This window comes from Microcaecilia unicolor, chromosome 11, assembly GCF_901765095.1.
Source record: "Microcaecilia unicolor chromosome 11, aMicUni1.1, whole genome shotgun sequence".
NCBI classification, from domain to species: Eukaryota; Metazoa; Chordata; class Amphibia; order Gymnophiona; family Siphonopidae; genus Microcaecilia; species Microcaecilia unicolor.
The window spans coordinates 9,328,215-9,351,592 of record NC_044041.1 but is presented as its reverse complement, the minus strand read 5'-3'; positions in this window follow the sequence as shown (position 1 = coordinate 9,351,592).

Here is a 23,378-nt window from a genome sequence, read left to right as displayed (position 1 = left end):
TCTATCTTTTTTTTTCCAAAATATCGTTTCGAACAAGGTTTTGTGCTTTGTGCATTTATCTTTTTAGGCCATTTGGGGGGGGATAAACCCCCCACACAAGTTAAAAATGCAAATATTAGGAGGGGGGGGGTCTGCATTTTTTGTCCCCTTCTTGTCTACAAAAAGTCTCTATGACAGCCTCAGATGTCATAGCCAGGTTCATTATGGCGGTATGCAGGTCCCCGGAGAAGTGTAGTGGTGAGTGCAGTGCACAGATGGACCTAGGCCCATACCTTCCCCTCCCAACCTGTTACACTTGTGGTGGAAATTGTGAGCCCTCCAAAACTCACCAGAAATCTATATAGGTGCCCCCTTCACCCATAGAGGCTATTGTAGTGGTGTACAGTTGGGGGTATTTTATTTTTTTGCTCACACCTTTTTCAATAGTGAGTTACAGTCAGGTACACTGGATGTTTCTCTGTCCCAAGAATGCTCACAATCTAAGTTTGTACCTGAGGCAATGGAGGGTTGAGTGACTTGCCCAAGCTCACAAGGAACAGCAGTGGGATTGCAAGACCAGTGCTCTAACCACTAGGCCACTCCTCCACTTGGGTGGCTTTTGAATGACTCAGTAAACAAAATAAAGGAGCAATGTTAAGATGTGTACCTGGGAGCATTTCTATGAAGTCCACTGTGGTGCCCCATTGCTCTCCTGGAATGTCTATGTGACCAGTCTACTAAGAATACTGAGTCCTCCTACATCCCAAGGGCTTGATTTTGTGCATTTTTCACATGCACTTTTTTAAAATCAAAAATGGCCCAAACTGACTGAGCACAGCAATGTCTAGAAAAAGGCCATTTTCAAAACAAAAATCATAAATGTTTGGCTGTTTCAAAAATCGCTATATCCACCACTTGAATTTTGAACACTTTGAGCAAAATGTCCAAAGTCAGATTTAAACGTCATATTGAAAATGCTCCTCCATGGGTTTTTTAAAAATACCTCCCAGTGGTGCACAGATTCTTTTGCAGACATGTTACATGTACTCCAAGTAAGATGTACATTTTTGTGTTTACTCGATGCAAGAGAATTGCATGGGGTCAAAAATTTCAGCCATTCTCTCCCGTGACCACTGGAATCTAATCCATCCCACCCATAGCTACTAAGATCCATTCCCACTTATCCCCGCAATTAATCTCCTCCGTCTCCACCTGCACCCGCAGATAATTCCTTCAATACCCCAAGCAAAATGTCCTTCAGATTCTAGCGTGTGTAAACATTTTCTTAAAAATGGAAAATCAACATTTATTTCTTAACTGAAACTAGTTATTTCTTAAGTCTGTACAAAAACAATGAGTGTTCCATTCCAAGCCTCACTCTGGCGTCGGCAGAGATTTTGACTGCACTGCTGTGGGAATCCCTGTGGAGTCCCACAAAACAGGCAGTCATACCTGTGGGGTTCCCACAAACTCAATATCCATATGCAGAAAGTCTCGTGGTAAAGATACTGACCACACAGCTACTGTGGGCTTCCTACTAAAAGCTGGCTGTGGATGCAATATTCAATGAGCGTGCAAATTATTGCCACATTAAAATCGCAGCAGTAATCCAGAGCTCATTGAAAGACGTTATCCTACCTGTCAGTGCATGAATGGAGATTGGCTCATGCACTAACAGGAAAAAAAGGAAACAGCTGGAAAAGCAGGCCAACCCAATCCCCCCCTTCCCCACACCCCCTCCCCACTAAAAATAAACCCTCACCTACTGTCCTCCCTAAATTCAAAACCCCCACACCTCCTGAATCTTCACTGAGGCCCTCAAGACCCCACTCCCTCCTGCCTCTGGTGCCGTCATCTCCAAAATGGTAGCACTCTGCCCTGTGCAGTGCATCCTGGGATGCCCTGGTGGGGCCAGTCTGCCATATAGGGGAACACTCAGAATACAGCCATAAAACTTGTCAGTGGTCTCAAAACATTTGATCACGTTACACCCCATCTTAAAAAACCTCATTCGTTACCAGGGTGGACTGATAGTGGTTGGGGCCCTTCCTGGCCACTGCCCATCACCCCTCCGCTGCACAGCCACCCCCTTCTCACACCCCCACAGTTGCTGCCATCCTCCCCAGTGGTCTAGTGCCTTCTTCAGGGGCAGGAAAGAACCCCCCCTTTCCTGCCTGTACCCAGCAGCAGCACCACCATGTTTTCAAAATGGCTGCCGAGACTTACCGTGCTAGTCTTGCGGGTCTTGGCAGTCTTACGAGACTGACGCAGGAAGTCTCGGCAGCCATTTTGAAAACACGGCGGCGCTGGTGCCACCAGGCAGAGTAGTAGCAGCGGGCAGGAAAGAGTGGGATTTTTTTCCTGATCCCTCAGAGGCCATTGGACCACCAGGACTCTTAAAGTTAGGACTGGGGAGGACTGTAATGTGTGGCAGCGGCGGGCAACTGGGCAGAGCATCTGGACCCTTGGGCACTGCCCTGTTGCCTGAATGGTCAGTCCGCCCCTGTTGGTTACCTATCACACATCGCATCACATACAAACTACTGCACTGATTGTAGAGGATGGGGGGGGGGGGGGGATCACCTGACTACTAAATATTGTCCCAGAGGTCCCTTGGTAACAGGTGATAAACCATTTTTATTTTATTTATTTTGTTGCATTTGTATCCCACATTTTCCCACCTTTTTGCAGGCTCAATGTGGCTTATATAGTATCGTAAACGGAGTTAGCCGATTCCGATATGAACAGATACAAGGTATGAACAGTTACAGATAATGTTATGGTAGAATGAATTACATGTATGGTAAATACAATTGGCTGCTTAATGAGGGAGAGGGAGAGTTAGGATATGTCCATTATGGTCTTTGGTTACGTTGTATTGCAGGCTCGCAGGTGCCAGGTTTTTTTTATGTTGGGTCGGTGGGGTATGCCCTTTTGAGCAGATATGTTTTTAGCACTTTCTGAAAATTCAGGTAGTTGAGCATAGTTTTTACTACTTTAGGTAGTGAGTTCCACAGTTGTGCGCTCAAGTAGGAGAAACTGGGTGCATATGTGGATTTGTATTTGAGTCCCCTGTTGTTTGGGTAGTGGAGATTTAGGTATGATTGTGCTGAATTTATAGTATTTCTGATTGGCAGGTTGATGAGGTCTGTCATATATGCCGGTGCCTCGCCGTAGATAATTTTGTGAACTGTCGTGCAAATTTTGAAAGTGATACGCTCCTTAATTGGAAGCCAGTGCAGTTTTTCTCGGAGTGGTTTGGCGCTGTCAAAAGCGTGTTTTTCCGTATATAAGTCTTGCTGCTATGTTTTGGGCGGTCTGAAGTTTCTTTATAATTTGTTCTCTGCATCCTGTGTAGATGCCATTACAGTAATCTGTGTGGAGAATGACCCCCCCCCCCCATACTACATCCATGGACAGGACCCTGCCTATCTTGTGTCCTGTGCAGCCACATTGGCTGCACACACCTTGCTGTGGCCCTGAAGGTAACTCCTGAATCCGCCCCAGAACAGTCCTGGACTAACTGGAGAGTGTGGCAGTAGTCAAAGCAGATAAGCAGCGACACTCCCTGGTCTAAGTACCACTTCCTCTGAATATCTGCTCCCCACCCTGTCAGCTTGGTTTATTTTTTGGAAATTTTCTGTTTCACGATAGATATTTTTATATGCAAAAGTATGCTAAAAACTAGACCGATGATGATTTTATGTGGAATTTAGTACTCCCATGAAAGATTTATTTGGAAACCTATCCACTGCTGACCGGTCCTTAAAAACATTTAGATATGTTCCAGATTTTGATATGTTAAAGATTTTCTTATATATACAAGCCTTTATGTAACGTTAAGAACATAAGACTAGCCATACTGAGTCAGACCAGTGGTCCATCTAGTCCAGTATCCTGTTTTCCAAACAGTGGCCAAGCCAGGTCACAAGTACCTACTACTACTACTAAACATTTCTAGAGCGCTACTAGGGTTACACAGCACTGTACAATTTAACAAAGAGAAACAATCCCTGCTCAAAGAGCTCACAATCTAATAGACAAGTGAACGGTCAGTCCGATAGGGGCAGTCAAATTGGGGCAGTCTGGATTCACTGGCAGAAACCCAAATTGTGGCAACATTCCATGTAGAACCCCAAAGAATAGCAAGATTCTGGAATCCTAAAGAGTGACAAGATTCCATGGAGAATCTCAAAGAAGAGCAACATTCCATGTAGAACCCCAAAGAACAGCAAGGTTCTGGAATCCTAAAGTGACAAGATTCCATGCAGAATCTCAAAGTAGCAACGAAAGTAGTTGCTTCCCATGTCTGTCTCAATAGCAAGACTTTGGACTTTTCCTCCAGGAATTTGTTCAAACCTTTTTTAAACCCAGATACAATGACCACTGTTACCACATTCTTGGGCAAAGATTTATGGGGTATTTTACTAATGTGCGCTAGCATTTTTAGCCAGCACTAAATGCTGAGGCACCCGTTATATTCCTAAAAAACGTTAGAGCACTTTAGTAAAATAATTCCTTTTAAAGTTCCATAGGATACAATGTAACTTTGTAAGTCTATTTGTTTTAAAAATACATGTCCCCCATTTAAAGAGATTTAGTCAGACCTAATACTACTGATATATGCTGTGGCAGGAGAGCAGTGACTACTGTTACCTGTGGGCTATAAATGGTGCTGAAGAAATCCAATTTTCACTCCCATCCTATGCGATCTTAGTCCTCTCTCCTCCCCCACTTCAGATCTCATGTCTTGGCTGCTTGGGGTTGCTTATATTTTATCAGCATGAATATTTACAACAAGGGTATTTCTTTTTCTCACGTTACCTTTTAACTTAGCATTGCAAAGTGCAAACCCGTCACCGACAAGATGGAACTATCAAACACCGTGTCTAAATGTTGCACGCCACATTCTGATGGTTATCAGGAGATGGAACATCACGGTCTCTCATCTTCCTGGTGTAAATCCGGCAAAGTTCCTTAAATCCTTAGCAGCTGGGAAGCTGTTCTCACAGCCAGGCATGAGATATTTATGGCCTGATAGGGATTACAGGTGGTCATATCGCACTTTAGATGTGATAAGTGGGCAAGCTGCATATCCCAGACCTTTGCAAGGGATTCTTAATCTGTGGATCAAGGATTGCCAGCACATTCAGGAGTGCTCAAGTGGGTGAAAAGATGAATATGATCTTTGAAATTTGTCCGATGGAAATCCAGAAAGGGTTCATTTTACAACATTTGAATTGTTAGACTTGACATTAATTAAACCTGATATTTAGGTACCTAGTCATTAAGCCAGTGGTTCCCAAACCTGATCCTGGAGGCAGTGGAGGAGTGGCCTAGTGGTTAGGGTGGTGGACTTTGGTCCTGGGGAACTGAGGAACTGAGTTTGATTCCCACTTCAGGCACAGGCAGCTCCTTGTGACTCTGGGCAAGTCACTTAACCCTCCATTGCCCCATGTAAGCTGCATTGAGCCTGTTAACCCTCCATTGCCCCATGTAAGCCGCATTGAGCCTGCCATGAGTGGGAAAGTGCAGGGTACAAATGTAACAAAAATAAAATAGATACTATTGGAGATTCTACATGGAATGTTGCTACTATTGGAGATTCTACATGGAATGTTGCTATTCCACTAGCAACATTCCATGTAGAAGGCTGCGCAGGCTTCTGTTTCTGTGAGTCTGATGTCCTGCAGGGCGTGAGACTCGCAGAAGCCTGCGCAGCCATATTGGTGATCTGCAAGGGACGACTTCTACATGGAATGTTGCTATAGCAACATTCCATGTAGAATCTAAAATAGCAGCAACGGTGGAGGAGTGGCCTAGTGGTTAGGGTGGTGGACTTTGGTCCTGGGGAACTGATTCCCACTTCAGGCACAGGCAGCTCCTTGTGACTCTGGGCAAGTCACTTAACCCTCCATTGCCCCATGTAAGCCGCATTGAGCCTGCCATGAGTGGGAAAGCGCAGGGTACAAATGTAACAACAATAAAATAGATACTATTGCAGATTCTACATGGAATGTTGCTATTATTGGAGATTCTACATGGAATGTTGCTATTCCACTAGCAACATTCCATGTAGAAGGCTGCGCAGGCTTCTGTTTCTGTGAGTCTGACGTCCTGCACGTACGTGCAGGACGTCAGACTCACAGAAGCAGAAGCCTGCGCGGCCACATTGGTGATCTACAAGGGCCGACTTCTACATGGAATGTTGCTAGTGGAATAGCAACATTCCATGTAGAATCTCCAATAGTAGCAACAGTGGAGGAGTGGCCTAGTGGTTAGGGTGGTGGACTTTGGTCCTGAGGAACTGAGTTCGATTCCCACTTCAGGCACAGGCAGCTCCTTGTGACTCTGGGCAAGTCACTTAACCCTCCATTGCCCCATGTAAGCCGCATTGAGCCTGCCATGAGTGGGAAAGCGCAGGGTACAAATGTAGTAAAAATAAATTGAAGACACCACCACTCCTTACAAAACAGACCCATAATCTTACAAAACTACCCCACTAATCCACCCAGGTAGGATAATCCGCCTTCTATACTATCCTACCTAACACCTTCCTTCACTCTTCCATTACTTAATCTTTGTACACTACCAATTGTGTCTGGTATCCTGTAATGAATATATCATAACAAAACTCTGTAAGCCACATTGAGCCTGAAAATGTGGGATACAAATTTAATAAATAAATAAACCCTTTCAACCTTTTGTCATTCTTTCAGGTTTTTTTTTTTCAGCCCACCTTTCTGTGGTTACAATCAAAACAGTTTTACATATTATATGTCAGACCTCATAGACCCACCAGCAAGGAACACAAAAAGATCATCACGCACTCTCTTGAACCTCCATTACCCCAGTTGCAAAGGACTTAAATATAAATCAATTTATGTATCTAGCTTCTCCTACATCAGCAACTGTGGAATGCACTACCTACTGCCAGAAAAACTTTGCACGTTCTGACAGACTTCCGTAAACTACTAAAGACTAACCTGTTCAAAGAGACTTACCTAAAGGATCCTTCATAAATGACCAGACATCGAAACTTTCCCAAAACAAAGATAACATTGAATTCTTTTTATTTGTTTACTTTATTCACATTGTTACTGTCGAATGATTTACATCTACCCTTGATCTTTAATGCCTGAATTGAACTGTACTTCTTATAACTTACTAGTAAAAAAGGCCCGTTTCTGCCTTTGATGAAACGGGCCCTAACCGGCACCGGATTCCCTTCCCCTCCCCTTACGGTTGTGTCCCTGGTGGTCTAGAGGTACCTGTTCGGTCGGGGCAGGAAAGAAAGACCTCTTCTTTCCTGCCCGTAGCGGTGCTGGTAGGTGCCTTGCTGCATCGTGTGGGATTCCGGCTCTCGGTGTTTCAAAATGGCCGCCGAGAGTTGACATCTTGCGAGGCTGCTTCAACTCTCGGCGGCCATTTTGAATCGCCGAGAGCCGGACTCAGACACGATGTTGCCGGGCAGCTAGCAGCAGCGCTCCGGGCCTGGAAACCGGGGGTTCCTTCGTTCCTGGCCGTGCGAACAGGTACCGCTAGACCACCAGGGATAGTGGCGTAAGGGGAGGGGAGGTGACAGGGGGGAGGGAAGTTGATGAGGGGAAGAGTTTGCTACCGGGAGCGGGGCGGTACGTTGAAAGGGGCATTGCGATGGGGTGAAAGGGGGCGGGGTGATGGGCACGTCATCGGCTGCAGGTATTTTTTTTGAAGGGGAGGAGTAGGGAAACACGCTTAACGTGTTTCCCTACAGCTCCCCGTGTGTTGATTTGCCTCGCCCTCGATGTCATCACGTGTGACGCGAAGGCGGGGCATGCAGACATGGTGAGTGTTGTGGCTTCACCACCATGAAGTTACGAACCGGTGTGTGAGTGCCTGCAGTGATGTCAGTGTCCTCAGAACGTTGAGGGTGCGTTTTATTATAGAAGATATAATACTTATTTTGTACCTGGGGCAATGGAGGGTTGAGTGACTTGCCCAGAGAGTGTTGCTATAGAACTGGCACCCAATGCCCCGATTTTGGCATCTGATTTGAGGTGTCCAGTTATAGAAGCGCCCCCAACATCAAAGAGTGAACAATTTTGGCAAGTAATGTGCACTCTTTGTGAAAAGTGTGCCCTCTTTCAGAAGCATGACACAAGAAATTAAAAAACGAAATTTCAGGCATCTTTTGTCATTTCAGGCGGAAAACAACCTGAAACAAGATGGGAAATGTCACGTCAAACGAATGCGCGTCCCTACTGTTTGGATGTGAGGAAGAAGGCATTTCTGCTGGATTTCGGAGGCTCCAAATGTAACTCCCTATTTGAATGATTTCCACATGCAGGTTTTCTTCTGTCGCATCCATGCAATGTTAGCTCTACACTACAATGATCACGCTCAGGAGGTAACAAGGGAAAATAAACGTAGAAAACCTTTCCTAGCCACTGAGATCTGGTTTAAATCCATGAGCTGATTTCACCCATTCAGTTAAAGAACTGCTAAGTCGGGGAAATAAGGTCAAAGAGGAAGAAAAGTCAGATAGAAAAGTGTGACAACCAACACTACTTAACAATCAGGGATGTGCATTCATTGGAACACACTTTGCTTGGCCACCTTTAAAAATTCTATCCAGCTCAATATTTAAAACTATTTAACTGACCGGGAACTGCTGCTGGCATCCAAATTAGTCATACTGACCCCGTATTCCATACAATTTTCAAAATGGCCCTGAGATGTCCATGCTCCTCCCATGGCCACGCCCCTTTCGATATGTGCTATGGGACTTAGGTGCACTGTGTTATAGAATAGCATGCACCCAGATGCACAGACAAATATTAATGAGCATCAATTAACATTTTATTTTTTTTTGTTACATTTGTACCCCACGCTTTCCCACTCATGGCAGGCTCAATGCGGCTTACATGGGGCAATGGAGGGTTAAGTGACTTGCCCAGAGTCACAAGGAGTCACAAGGAGCTGCCTGTGCCTGAAGTGGGAATCCAACTCAGTTCCTCAGGACCAATGTCCACCACCCTAACCACTAGGCCACTCCTCCACTGTTGCTACTATTTGAGATTCTACATGGAATGTTGCTATTCCACTAGCAACATTCCATGTAGAAGTCGGCCCTTGCAGATCACCAATGTGGCCGCGCAGGCTTCTGCTTCTGTGAGTCTGACGTCCTGCACGTACGTGCAGGACGTCAGACTCACAGAAACAGAAGCCTGCGCAGCCTTCTACATGGAATGTTGCTAGTGGAATAGCAACATTCCATGTAGAATCTCCAATAGTAGCAACATTCCATGTAGAATCTCCAATAGTATCTATTTTATTTTTGTTACATTTGTACCCTGCGCTTTCCCACTCATGGCAGGCTCAATGCGGCTTACATAGGGCAATGGAGGGTTAAGTGACTTGTCCAGAGTCACGAGGAGCTGCCTGTGCCTGAGGTGGGAATTGAACTCAGTTCCCCAGGACCAAACTCCACCACCCGTTAACCACTAGGCCACTCCTCCACTCAATAAATCGGTTGTTAGCACCCAAGTATTGATGTCATTGAGCTCATTAAGCAATTTGTGCGTACATCTCGGACATGCACACACAAATCTGGGCATCACATACAGAAACCGGGGGGGGGGGGGGGTGTACATAAAAAAAAAGTGCTAACATACATAGAAAATGTTGTTAAAAACAAAGTGTGAAATGAGCCAATAAAATTTCAAGGGGAAAAGTCAAGCTAGTCTGAAAATGATCCCAAACTTGTGTGTGTGTGTGTGTGGGGGGGGGAGGTCTTTTACTAAGCCACCGTAGCATTTTTAGCGTGCGCTAATGATTAGCACGTGCTAAATACTAGAGATGCCCAAAGGAATATGTTGACATCTCTAGCGTTTAGCGCATGCTTACTTTTGGCTTACGCCAAAAACAGTACGAGGAAAGGCTAAAGCGGCTAGGGCTCTTCAGCTTGGAGAAAAGACGACCGAGGGGAGATATGATAGAGGTCTATAAAATAACATAATGAGTGGAGTGAAACGGGTAGACGCGAAGCATGTGTTTACTCGTTCCAAAAATACTAGGACTAGGGGGCATACCATGAAGCTACAAAGTAGTAAATTTAAAACGAATTGGAGAAAAATTTCTTCACTCAACATCTAATTAAACTCTGGAATTCATTGCCAGAGAATGTGGTAAAGGCGGTTAGCTTAGCGGGGTTTAAAAAAGGTTTGGATGACTTCCTAAAGGAAAAGTCCATAGACCATTATTAAAATGAACTTGGGGAAAATCCACTGCTTATTTCTGGGATAATTAGCATAAAATGTTTTGTACCTTTTTTGGGACCTTGCCGGGTATTTGTGACCTGGATTGGCCACTGTTGGAAACAGGATGCTGGGCTTGATGGACCTTCAGTCTGTCCCAGTATGGCAATGCTTATCTACTTACGTACTACAGCGGCTGAGTAAAAGGCCCACTTGGGTTTTTCTCTGCCCAGCTCTGTTAGCAAGACCCATTTCCCTGTTTCAGTTCAGGAACACAGATGGAAATCATGGAATGAAGTGAACGTTTCAAAGACAGCTAAGGCAGTAATTCAGCTAAAGAAAAATACATTAAGGTAATCTGAGCAAGGAGTTTGTGTAGGTGAGGGAGAAAGATGACAAGGGAGATTTTTCTCTGCATGGCTCTGCTCCATCCACTTGGCAGAGCAGGACAGCAAGATCTGAAGCCACCTGGCTGGATGCCAGCAGTCCCCTGGGTTGGGGAGGTATTTGTTCTGCAGAAATATGTGAAAAATACAATGCAGGGGCTAAGTCACTTCTAACTGTTTCTCCTACGTAAAAGAATATATCTTAGAAGAGACAAAAGTATCTCAGGGGCCCTTTTACAAAGGCATGCTAAAAAATGGCTTGCAGTAGCGTAGGCACGGATTTTGGGTACGCGCCGATCCATTTTATAATGGGCCTGTAAAAAAGGCCTCTTTTTTTTCCTGAAAATGGACGTGCGGCAAAGTCTGTTTTGGGTCTGAGACCTTACCGCCAGCCATAGACCTAGCGGTAAAGAATCTGGGCGGTAATGACCTACGCGCATCAAATGCCACTTTGCGCACGTCTGTTCCGTGCGCCAGAAAATAAAAACAATCTTTCGGATGCGCGCCAAAATTAGAAATTACCGCAAGGGCTACGCGGTAACCGGACGGTTACGCCAATTTGGCGTGCGTTCAGCGTGCATAGACGCCTACGCAGCTTAGTAAAAGGGGACCTCAGTTCTTTAGGGAGTTTAAGGATGAAAGTCAAAAGTTCGTTTATGCTCTAATTTTCTCTGTCTTTAAGGTGTGATTTTTTAAAAAAAAGAAAATATCCTTTGCAAATTTCCCTGGAAAAAGATCATTTATTATATATTTCTATGTTAGAAGTGGTAGCAGCCCCTTTTTCCTAAGTAAAAATGTCACCCCTTCTTCTTCTGTAGCAAACAGCAAGACATATTCCCCCCCCCCCCCCCCCCCCCCCGCCCTGACCCTCCAGTGTGCACAGAATTTCTTTGTCTGCAGAACAGATTAAAGTTTTGCCTGCCCAGACTCCTCCTCCTTTCTGTGCCCTATCCATTTGAAAGGTGATGAAGTGAAAGACTTACACCTTCCATGACAGATGCTTTGAACTTCAAGTTACATCAAAATTATGTGGCTTGCATTAGGAAAGAACAGATGGGGGGAAAAAGAAGGTGCTGTTTTGATAAATGAAGTTACATTTCAAAATGTTCTCCAGCCCTGAGTATTTCTTTCAGCCAAAAAGGTTCACTCTCTCCTCCACAGTGGAGCTGAAGAGGAACCGTAAAAGGGCAACTCTCAGGCTAAACCCAGAAGTCTTATTTCCCTAGCGCAGGAGAATGCGCCATCTAGCAAGTGAATATGTTTTCGGGATGTGCCGTCATTTTTAAATGGCTGGGAAATGACAAATGACATTTTCAGGGCCTTCTATTTTTTTGGCAGATTTGCTTTAAAAATCTGACATTGATCTTTGAAGTTCTTACTAATAAAATTCAGTCTTCTCTTGCCTGCCACCCTAAAGATTTACGTACCTACAGGTTCCTTGAGATCATGTAGCCAGGCTGTGCTAGAGGTCCCAAGTTTTAGACACATTAGACTTGATGAATTTAGGAATTCAAAGTTCATAGTTACAAGTCCATCACTTTGGAACTCATGGCCATTAGGTCTACATCATAATGAATCTATACTTTTCTATTTGCAAGCAGTTGAAAGCGTGTTTATTTCAGTAGGCTTTTTTCTTCATTTTGAATTTTACTGAATATAAGAATAACCATACTAGGTCAGACCAATGGACCATCTAGCCCAATATTCTGCTTCCAACACTGGCCAATCCAGGTCACAAGTACCTGGCAGAAACCCAATGAGCAGCAAGATTCCAGAACCCCGAACAGTAGTAACGGTCCAGAATCCCACATTGTAACAAGATTCCAGAACCCCAAAGAGTAGCAACATTCCATGCTACCAACCCCATGGCAAGTAGTGGCTTCCTCCATGTCTATCTCAATAGCAGACCATGGACCTTTCTTCCAGGAACTTGTACAAACCTTTTTTTTAAACCCAGATATGCTAACCGCTGTTACTACATCCTCCAGCAAAGAGTTCCAGAGCTTAACTATTTGTTGAGTGAAAAAATATTTCCTCTTATTTGCCTTAAAAGTATTCCCATGTTCCTTCATTGAGTGTCCCCTGGTCTTTGTACTTTTTGAAAGAGTAAAAAATCGATTTACTCAGGATTTGATAGAACTCAATCAGGTCCCCCCCTCAGCCGACTCTTTTCCAAGCTGAAGAGCCCTAACCTCTTTAGCCTTTCCTCATACAAGAGGAGTTCCATCCCCTTTATTATTTTGGTTATTCTTCTTTGATCCATTTCTAATTCTGCTATATCTTTTTTGAGATACAGTGACCAGAATTGAACGCATACTGAAGGTGAGGTCACATCATGGAGCGATACAGAGGCATTGTAATATTCCTACAAATTTCTAGCATCCTGTTTGCTTTTTTGGCTGCCACCACACACTGGGCAGAAGATTTCAGCGTGATGACAATGAAACCTTGTAAGTTGTATTTGATTAAGTATGTTTATTTGTAAATCATTCTAGATTGATAGATGGGCAGGGTATAACAGATTCTAAATAACTAGAGTAATGCCTCAGTTTTCGTTGACTTCGGTTATCGTTGGTTTCGGTTTTCGTCAATTTTTTCCGCGAAAAATTTGTCTCGGATTTCATCGGCGTGCCCACGTGACCTCGCTGCTAATTTTACAAAAACAAAGGGCGACCACGAGTCTTCAGAGAGGTAAAAGCCATGTTAAATGTTCATTTATTCTTTACATTAGTCTTTTATTACTGTATATTCATATGGAAATAATTGCCTCGGTTTTCGTCAGTTTCGGATTTCGCCGATTGTTTTCGAACGGATTATCGACGAAAACCGAGGTATCACTGTAAATTCTATAACATTGTGCCTATACAGAGGGTGCCTGAATGGAGCCACTTCTATGTTAGAGAATACTAGGGTAAACCGTGTTGACACTCTAGGTCTACGGCTGGCATAAACGAGCATGCCTAATCGTAGAATTTACATATTTAATTTAAAGCATTCTGGGAGTCTTTTATGAAGCGGCGGCAGGGGCGTAGCTAGGTGGGGCCACGGGGGCATGGGCCCCCAAAGATTTAGCCCTGGCTCCTCTACTTTTGACCCCTCCCCCCCGCTGCCTCCGCCAGGTACCTTTGCTGGCGGGGGTCCCCAACCTCCACCAGCTTTAGTCTTCTTCAGTCTTTTAAGGAACGTGCAGGATGTGCATGCAGGATGTGCATGCAGGACGTCAAGTCAGGACTCACAGCACAGATCAGCGAATGTGCCGGAGACCAGCACTGAAGAAGACTTCGGCTGGCAGCGGTAGGGAGTCAAAAGGGGCAGGGAAGGGTCAGTGGTGGGGGGAGGTGGGCTAAAATGTGGCCCCACACCTTAGACTGTAGTGCTAGTGTTAACCCAGTGGGTAATTGGGCAGTGTCATGCTCTGCCCGGTTACTGCCAGGTTAGTGCAGGAGCCCTGGTAAGTGCTTCCCCCCCCCCCCCCCCCGAAATGGCCATATGGCAAGTGGTTTATAAGTACATAAGTATTGCCACATTGGGACAGACCAAAGGCCCATCAAGCCCAGCATCCTGTTTCCAACAGTTGCCAATCCAGGTCACAAACACCTGGCAAGATCCCCAAAAAGTTCAATACATTTTATGCTGCTTATCTCAGAAATAAGCAGTGGATTTTCCCCAAGACCATTTTAATAATGGTGCATGGACTTTTCCCTTAGGAAGCCATCCAAACCTTTTTTAAACCCGGCTAAGCTAACCACCTTTACCACATTCTCTGGCAATGAATTCCAGAGTTTAATTACACGTTGAGTGAAGAAAACTTTTCTCCAATTCGTTTCAAATTTACCTGGCAAGATCCCGAAGACGTTCATTACATTTTTTTAATAATGGTCTATGGACTTTTCCTTTAGGAAGCACACCCACCCATTTCTCAAAAAAAAAAAAAAAAAAAAGAGACAGCCTTTTACCTGCTGCAGTAAAAGGGGGCCTCAACGCATATCAAAAATACGCACTTGACGCCAGCGCTGGCCCCTTTTTACCTCAGCTTGGTAAAAGGATCCCTCTGTTAGTAGCCCACATAAATGTTGGCTCTGCCTATGTCATCCCCATCCACACACATTTATGTGCTAAGTAAATATAGCGAATAATTACCGAATAGTGGCTAGGCGTGCTTGTTCCATTTATCCTTAACCACATCCTCTGCAAAGGACATCACAGGATCTGATACTCACAAGCAAACCTTCTCTAGAGTAGCCCCCACACTTTGGAATGCACTACCTGAAAGGATTCACACACACACATACACGGAATGACACCGACTGCATATACTAGAGCAGGACATCAAAATCCCTAGCTAAGATAATGCTCAAGTGCCTTTCTGGCCTCATTTGCAACTTTCTTTAAATTAGTCCCTTATTTTCTTTCTCCTTTTACTCTATCTTATCTATCTATGCATTCCATCCTTGCTTATACCCTATGCTGTCTATGAACACAGTAACATAGTAGATGACGGCAGAAAAAGACCTGCACGGTCCATCCAGTCCGCCCAAGAAGACAAACTCACACGTGCTACTCCTTTCATTTGCACTGTCCTCTTCAGTGCACAGACCGTATAAGTCTGGCCAGGCCTATCCCCGCCTCCCAACCACCAGCCCCGCCTCCCAACCACCAGCTCTGGCACAGACCGTATAAGTCTGCCCAGCACCATCCCCGCCGCCCAACCACCAGCCCCGGCACAGACCGTATAAGTCTGCCCAGCACTAGTCCCGCCTACCAACCATCAGCCCCAGCACAGACCGCACATGTCTGCGCACACTAGACCCGCCTCCCAACCACCAAATGTTTTATTGCATATTGGGTTGACATTTTAAGTAATATACTATCCACCTTATAATTGAAAGAGAAAAACGCCTAGATTTCGACCCAAATCGGGAGATAGACGTTTAGCTCACAAAAACGAATAAATCGGTATAATGGAAAGCCGATTTTGGACGTTTTCAACTGCACTCCATCGCGGAAGCGTACAAAGTTGACGAGGGCGTGTTGGAGGTGTGGCGAAGGTGGAACTGGGGCGTGGTTATTGGCCGAGGAGAGATGGGCGCCTTTCGCCGATAATGGAAAAAAAGTATGCGTTTGTAGTTAGAATTTAGGGCACTTTTCCTGGACCCTGTTTTTTCACGAATAAGGCCCCAAAAAGTGCCCTAAATGACCAGATTACCACCAGAGGGAATCGGGGATGACCTCCCCTGACTCCCCCAGTGGTCACTAACCCCCTCCCACCACAAAAAAATGATGTTTCACAACTTTTTATTTTCACCCTCAAATGTCATACCCACCTCCCTGGCAGCCAAATGCATGTCCCTAGAGCAGTTGTTAGGGGGTGCAGTGGACTTCAGGCAGGTGGACCCAGGCCCATCCCCCCCACCTGTTACAATTGTGCTGCTTAATGCTTAGTCGTCCAACCCCCCAAACCCACTGTACCCACATGTAGGTGCCCCCCTTCACCCCTTAGGGCTATAGTAATGGTGTAGACTTGTGGGCAGTGGGTTTTGAGGGGGATTTGGGGGGCTCAACACACAAGGGAAGGGTGCTATGCACCTGGGAGCTCTTTTACCTTTTCTTTTGTTTTTGTAAAAGTGCCCCCTAGGATGCCCGGTTGGTGTCCTGGCATGTGAGGGGGGACCAGTGCACTACGACTCCTGGCCCCTCCCATGAACAAATGCCTTGGATTTATTCGTTTTTGAGCTGGGCGCTTTCATTTTCCATTATCACTGAAAAACAAAAACGCCCAGCTCACAAATTGTCGAATAAAACATGGACGTCTATTTTTTTTCGAAAATACGGTTTGGTCCGCCCCTTCACGGACCCGTTCTCAGAAATAAACGCCCATGGAGATAGACATTTTCATTCAATTATGCCCCTCCACGTCATGTTTTGTATAGTTTTTCATACATCGGCACACAACTATGGAACGCACTACCAAAAGACTTAAAAACCATTTACGACCACTCACACTTCAGAAAATCACTTAAGACCCACCTGTTTAAAAAGGTATACCCTACGGACCCAACATAGACGCCTGATCTCAGCAACAGAACAACACTAAAGTTCGTAATGGCCATCATCGCACAACTCTTCCGCTGTACGATACCTTTCTGTGGTCCTACAACATGAACCTTATCCTTCCACAACATCACCTTGTATTTGTTTACTCCGGAGTCTGCAAACAGCTCTCCAGTACTATGTAAGCCACATTGAGCCTGCAAATAGGTGGGAAAATGTGAGATACAAATGTAACAAATAAATACATAAATATTGTTATTTGAATATTTTTACTGCTGTAATTATCTATTGCTTATGTTTGACTTATTCTTGCTGTACACCACACCTTGAGTGAATTCCTTCAAACAGATGGTAAATAAATCCTAATCAGTCAATTAATCAATCAATCAATGTGTGTAAGTGTACCCTAACCCATGTGAACGGTAGTATTCTATAAATGTTACATTTAGACGACCTGTTATAGAACGAGGGAGTCATGTGCTCGTTACCATGGTGCTCTTCGTTTCTGGATTTCTTGGTTCGCTGCTGGCATGAAAAAACATTGAATATTTTATAGGTAATTATTGTGTTGGCATTGTACGTAACATACTTACAGTTACTTGACTATTTCACCTATGTTTGACTTCCTCTTGCTGTACATTGCCTTGGGTGAATTCCTTCAAAAAGGCAGTACATGAATCCTAATAAAATTAATTAATTCATTCATTAATACAAGAAAATAGACACCTACTCTCCTTAAGATAATACTAGCATAACCGAGTACAGATGTATGTATGCGCTTAGGTGGTGTCTTTCTGTATAAAAACTTTCCACCATCAGCACTTTGCAGCCAGCCACAGATGGGCAACTGTGTCTAGTTGAAGGTTGTGTCTTTGTTTGGGCGCTGTAACAGGTCTAATATATATCAATAATTTCGGAGTGAGCGCTTACGTCAACCAGAGAGGTGGCAAAAGTGCTGGAGATCATAGGTGCTCCGTATAAGAGGCTTGGGGAGGCTAAGCCTCCGCAGCCCAACCGTAACCTTCCTCCCCTTGCTGCAACCCCACCGCCTCCAAAACGCAGGGCTGCCTGGCACTGCAGCCAAGCAGCTCTGATCCCGCCCTCAGCTGAGCTTTCGGATGACAGCCCTCCTCTCTCCATTCCCCCTCCCTCCTTCCCCGGCGCGTGTTTACCTGTTTTACTTTCAGCGGCAGGGAGTGGCAACGACGGCAGAGATAAAGAAAGCACTACGGGATCCTGCAGCTCCTTCCTTCCCTTCCCTCAGACGTGTCCCGCCTTCTGCGATGACGTATTTCCTGTTTCCGCGAGGGCGGGCTACGTGTGAAGGAAGGGAAGGAAGGAGCTGCAGGATCCTGTAGTGCTTTCTTTATCTCTGCCGTCGTCGCCACTCGCTGCCGCTGAAAGTAAAACAGGTAAACACGCGCCGGGAGAGGAGGGCTGTCAAACTATTGAAGACACATCTCTTTGAGAAAATCTACTGCAAGGATCAAAACACATGAAGTCCATACACACTAATAGAAACGCATCAATACACTCTCTTCTGAATTCTCTCCCCCCGTATTTTCACCACACTTAAAACTCCACCCACAGATACAAATGTAATACCCTAATGTTCTCTTGCTATTGTTTTATCATCTTATCAGCTCCCTACTGTTACATTCCATTGTTCTATTCCCCATATAATATTTGACTTTGTCTTCCCATAATTCCTCACAATGTAACCCATAATCGTACTGCAACAAATTGTATTTCCATCATTTACAATGTATTGTAAGCCACACTGAGCCTGCAAATAGGTGGGAAAATGTGGGATACAAATGCAACAAATAAATAAATAAAAAGATCATTAAGGAATACAATTGAAAACCATAAACAACGTGGAAGATTGAGTGGACAATAGAGTAATGAACATTGTACTGCCAAAGTTTCATTGTCAAGTATACCAAGGACATTATTGGTTACTAGTTCTCATAACAAAAACAAAAGAATTAATTTGAAGGATTTCAATTATAAGGACCTCTGCAAGCAAATGGATATTATGAATCAGGGATATGGTTTGTTATGAGATTTATTGTGTAAGGTTGAGAAGAAATATATTTTATACAAATTTATAATAAACATTGGAAATATCTATCCTTGGCAAATACTTGGTGATTAACACAAGGAAGAACAGTGAAAAGTGTAAACCCGACATTGCCAATTATTGTGCTCCTTTTTCTGGAGCCATATGGTAACCCTAATCTATCATCATCATCTCCTATTTATTTGATATACCGCAAAATCAAAATATAATCAGTTTACAATATTAAAATAAAATTTAAAAAAATACAATAACAAAACACAAAAGGGAAAAGTTACAAATTCAAGCTAAAATATATTCATCAAAGAAGGTGGGAGGGGGAGGGGACAACAGGGAGAGAAGGTGGCTATACCCGCAAGGGAGCCTTCTCCAGAGTAGCCCCCACACTCTGGAATGCATTGCTTGAAAGGCTCCGCTTAACACAAGACTACCTCTGCTTCAGGAAGCAGGTGAAAGCTTGGCTCTTCAACCAAGCCTTTAACGGAAGAAGTAACTAACTTGTTAGTCTCACTCACACACACAAGGATTGACTCGGGCTGCACATACTGCAGGGGGACCATGTTTATCCACTCCTACCCTAGCTAAGATAATATTTAACCATCTCTCTGACCTCATGTGCAAATTTCTTCAAATCAATCACCTTACTTTCAAATTCTTCCTACTTTCTTACTTATCTATATCTTCCATCTTTGCTTTACCCTTCACTAAAATGTTCTATTACACATTGTAAGTAGTAACTATGCCATATTTTGTATTGTTATTTGAATATTTTTACTGCTGTAATTGTCTATTGCTCATGTTTGATCTGTTCTTACTGTACACCGCCTTGAGTGAATTCCTTCAAAAGGGTGGTAAATAAATCCTAATAAATAAATAAATAAAATCTACAAGACCAACTGTGCAAACACACAATGTTAATGCTACAGAAGTGAATACTTCAAAATCTCAGACAGAGGGAAAGGGAAGGCCATAGTAACACGTTTTCAATGCCACCCTGAATTTACAGTATGAAGTTTCGGAACCAATATAAAGGTGTGTAGCGTTGCAAAGTACAGGGACCATAGCGTGAAAGCAAGAGTGACACTGAATCTAAATGTATCTGCACCCAGCACCCTGCACCTGCCCTGCCCTGCTTCCTGTGGCATCTGCAGCCTCCCGGCAGGCCTGAGGACCAGGAACTGAAAACTCTGATTTCCTGGCGCTGCCAGTGAGACCTACGGGGGGGGGGGGGGGGGGGCGCAGTTTCACTTTTCTTCACTGCTCACCGAAAGCAGAACGGCAGGATCCACCAAAGAAACTGAGAAGATGTTATAGCCAGGTACTCCCCTCAGCTGGTTAACATTTAGAAAGTGGCATACATCTGCTCTTAACTCCCAGAGACTAACAGATTAAAAAAAAAGAAGCAAATTCTTGGTTCTTGTCCCACTTTCTACTGAGATGAAATAATGCTGCAGATCATGTAGATATGGCAAGAGCTTCATCTACCAGAGACAGTGTGTTCTTCCACACCTCCCTCCTTTCTTTTTTTAAAGCTTTGCAGGTTCTTGCCAGACTGAAGATTTATGACCTGTTTCACTTTTCCAACACCCTGGGACTCTAGTCCGGGGCGGTGAAGGCGAGATAGCTCTGCAGAAGGCTCCTTTGGTAGGAAGGAAAGAGCAAGAAAGCTCTGTTATGCTGTTTTGTTTCACTACTACTACTTATCATTTCTATAGCGCTACTAGACGTACGCAGCGCTGTACACTTGAACATGAAGAGACAGTCCCTGCTCGACAGAGCTTACAATCTAATTAGAACAGACAAACAGGACAAATAAGGGATAAGGACAAAGAGTAGCAAGATTCTAGAATCCCAAAGAATGCAAGATTCCATGCAGAATCCCAAAGAGTAGCAAGATTCCGGAATCCCAAAGACTACTACTACTACTACTTATCATTTCTATAGTGCTACTAGATGTACACAGCGTTGTATACTTGAACATGAAGAGACAGTCCCTGCTCGACAGAGCTTACAATCTAATTAGAACAGACAAACAGGACAAATAAGGGATAAGGACAAAGAGTAGCAAGATTCCGGAATCCCAAAGAGTAGCAAGATTTCAGAATCCCAAAGACTACTACTACTTATCATTTCTATAGCGCTACTAGACGTACGCAGCGCTGTACACTTGAACATGAAGAGACAGTCCCTGCTCAACAGAGCTTGCAATCTAATTAGGACAAAGAGCTTGCAATCTAATTAGGACAGACAAACAGGACAAATAAGGGATAAGGACAAAGAGTAGCAAGATTCCGGAATCCCAAAGAGCAGCAAGATTCTGTGTGGAATCCCAAAGAGTAGCAAGATTCCGGAATCCCAATGACTACTACTACTTATCATTTGTATAGTGCTACTAGACGTATGCAGCGCTGTACACTTGAACATGAAGAGACAGTCCCTGCTCGACAGAGCTTACAATCTAATTAGGACAGACAAACAGGACAAATAAGGGATAAGGACAAAGAGTAGCAAGATTCCGGAATCCCAAAGAGCAGCAAGATTCTGTGTGGAATCCCAAAGAGTAGCAAGATTCCGGAATCCCAATGACTACTACTACTTATCATTTGTATAGTGCTACTAGACGTATGCAGCGCTGTACACTTGAACATGAAGAGACAGTCCCTGCTCGACAGAGCTTACAATCTAATTAGAACAGACAAACAGGACAAATAAGGGATAAGGACAAAGAGTAGCAAGATTCCGGAACCCCAAAGAGTAGCAAGATTTCAGAATCCCAAAGACTACTACTACTTATCATTTCTATAGCGCTACTAGACGTATGCAGCGCTGTACACTTGAACATGAAGAGACAGTCCCTGCTCGACAGAGCTTACAATCTAATTAGAACAGACAAACAGGACAAATAAGGGATAAGGACAAAGAGTAGCAAGATTCCGGAACCCCAAAGAGTAGCAAGATTTCAGAATCCCAAAGACTACTACTACTTATCATTTCTATAGCGCTACTAGACGTACGCAGCGCTGTACACTTGACATGAAGAGACAGTCCCTGCTCAACAGAGCTTGCAATCTAATTAGGACAGACAAACAGGACAAATAAGGGATAAGGACAAAGAGTAGCAAGATTCCAGAATCCCAAAGAGCAGCAAGATTCTGTGTGGAATCCCAAAGAGTAGCAAGATTCTGGAATCCCAATGACTACTACTACTTATCATTTCTATAGTGCTACTAGACGTACGCAGCGCTGTACACTTGAACATGAAGAGACAGTCCCTGCTCGACAGAGCTTACGATCTAATTAGGACAGACAAACAGGACAAACAAGAAATAAGGGTTCTAAACAAGTGAATAAGAGTTAGGAGTTAAAAGCAGCATCAAAAAGGTTTCATAGGATTGCAGACAAGCATCCACATTATACAGATGCTAGTAATATGTTGCAAGGCATGCAAAGAAACATGCTTGATGTATTATTATTATTTGTGGCATTTATACCCCGCTCTTTCCCGCTCGGTAGCAGCTTCAGTGCGGCTTACATGGTATGGTACAAAGTAACACAGAGTTAATAAAGAGTATGGAACAAAGTATCAGAGATGACATAGTTACATAGGGTGTGATACAAAGTATCACAGAATTAATACAATGTAAGAAACAAAGTATCAGAGATGACATTGTTACATAGGGTATGTCAATAGTAAGAGATGTGGGGAAAGGATTGGTGTTTGGGTAATACTAGTGTTGTGGAGTTCGGTACAAGAGTTGGGATGGTTCATTTGGATAGGCTTGTTTGAAGAGGTAAGTCTTCAGTAGTTTCCGGAAGGGTATAGATGTTCAATGGTTTTCCTGATGTGTCGTGGTATGGCATTCCAGAGTTGGCTGCCTATAACATATCTGGGCACCCAAAACACAATGAGGGAGGCAATAGTGATGAAAGAGACCCGCCAGTTCGAAACCAAAGGCTAAGCGTAATATGGGCTAAGGCCATTGTTCTTCAGTGCTTATGGAATGATGTCATCACAGTTAACTATTACAGAAGTACTGGGACAGAATGAAGGTCCATCAAGCCCAGTATCTTGTTTCCAACAGTGGCCACTCCAGGTCACAAGTACCTGGCAAGATCCCAAAACAGTGCAATACATTTTATGCTGCTTATCCTAGAAATAAGTAGTGAATTTTCCCCATCTTAATAATGGCGTATGGACTTTTCTTTTAGGAAGCAATCCAAATCTTTTTTAAACCCTACTAAGCTAACTGCTTTTACTACATTCCCTGGCAATGAATTCCAGAGTTTAATTACATGCTAAGTGAAGAAATATTTTCTCTGATTTGTTTTACATTTACTACTTTGTAGCTTCATTGGTGCCCCCTAGTCCTAGTATTTTTGGAAAGAGTAAACAAACGATTCACGTCTACCCGTTCCACTCCACTCATTATTTTATAGACCTATATCATATCACCCCTCAGCTGTCTTTTCTCCAAGCTGAAGAGCCCTAAACATTTCAGCCTTTCCTTATAGGGAAGTCATCCCATTCCTTTGATCATTTTCGTCACCCTTCTCTGTATCCTTTTCTAATTCCACTATATCTTTTTTGAGATGCAGCGACCAGAATTGCACACAGTATTAAAGGTGCGGTCGCAATACAAAGGC